Source organism: Arachis duranensis, chromosome 3 (genome assembly GCF_000817695.3).
Source record: "Arachis duranensis cultivar V14167 chromosome 3, aradu.V14167.gnm2.J7QH, whole genome shotgun sequence".
NCBI lineage: Eukaryota > Viridiplantae > Streptophyta > Magnoliopsida > Fabales > Fabaceae > Arachis > Arachis duranensis.
Window position 1 is genome coordinate 51,671,033 of NC_029774.3, and position 1,431 is coordinate 51,672,463.

Genomic DNA, 1,431 nt, shown 5'->3' on the forward strand with positions numbered 1-1,431 from the left:
AAAAGAGTGTGCTTAAGAGCTCTGGACACCTCTAACTGGGGACTCTAGCAAAGCTGAGTCATAATCTGAAAAGGTTCACCCAGTTATGTGTCTGTGGCATTTATGTATCCGGTGGTAATACTGGAAAACAAAGTGCTTAGGGCCACGGCCAAGACTCATAAGTAGCTGTGTTCAAGAATCAGCATGCTTAACTAGGAAAGTCAATAACACTATCTGAACTCTGAGTTCCTAGAGATGCCAATCACTCTAAACTTCAAGGGGAAAAGTGAGATGCCAAAAATGTCCAGAAGCAAAAAGCTACAAGTCCCACTCATCTAATTATAATTAATATTCATTGATATTTTGAAATTTGTAGTATATTCTCTTCTTTTTATCCTAATTGATTTTCAGTTGCTTGGGGACAAGCAACAATTTAAGTTTGGTGTTGTGATGAGCGGATAATTTATACGCTTTTTGGCATTATTTTTAGGTAGTTTTTAGTAAGTTCAAGCTACTTTTAGGGATGTTTTCATTAGTTTTTATGTTAAATTCACATTTCTGGACTTTACTATGAGTTTGTGTGTTTTTTTGTGATTTCAGATAATTTCTGGCTGAAATTGAGGGACTTGAGCAAAACTCTGAAAAAGGCTGACAAAGGACTGCTGATGCTGTTGGAATCTGACCTCCCTGCACTCGAAATGGATTTTCTGGAGTTACAAAACTCCAATTGGTGCGCTCTCAACGGCGTTGGAAAGTAGACATCTAGAGCTTTTCAGAAATATATAATAGTCCATATTTTATTCGGGAATTGACGATGTAACCTGGCGTTGAACGCCAAGTACATGCTGTTGTCTGGAGTTAAACGCCAGAAAAACGTCATGATCCGGAGTTGAACGCCCAAAACACGTTATAACTTGGAGAGCAACTCCAAGAAAAGCCTCAGCTCGTGGATAGATCAAGCTCAGCCCAAGCATACACCAAGTGGGCCCCGGAAGTGGATTTATGCATCAATTACTTACTCATGTAAACCCTAGTAGCTAGTCTAGTATAAATAGGATAAGTTACTATTGTATTAGACATCTTTTGACAGTTTAATCTTTGGACTTTGTAGTCTTTGATCATTCGGTCTTTTGATCATGGAGAGGGCTGGCCATTCGGCCATGCCTGAACCTTTCACTTATGTATTTTCAACAGTGGAGTTTCTGCACACCATAGATTAAGGGTGTGGAGCTCTGCTGTACCTCAAGTTTCAATACAATTACTATTACTTTCTATTCAATTCTCTTTTATTCTTATTCCAAGATATACGTTGCACAACACTTTGATGAATGTGATGATCCGTGACGCTCATCATCATTCTCACTTATGAACGGGCGTGATTGACAACCACTTCCGTTCTACATGCAACAGAGCTTGAATGCGTATCTCTTAGATTCCCCAACAGAATCTTCA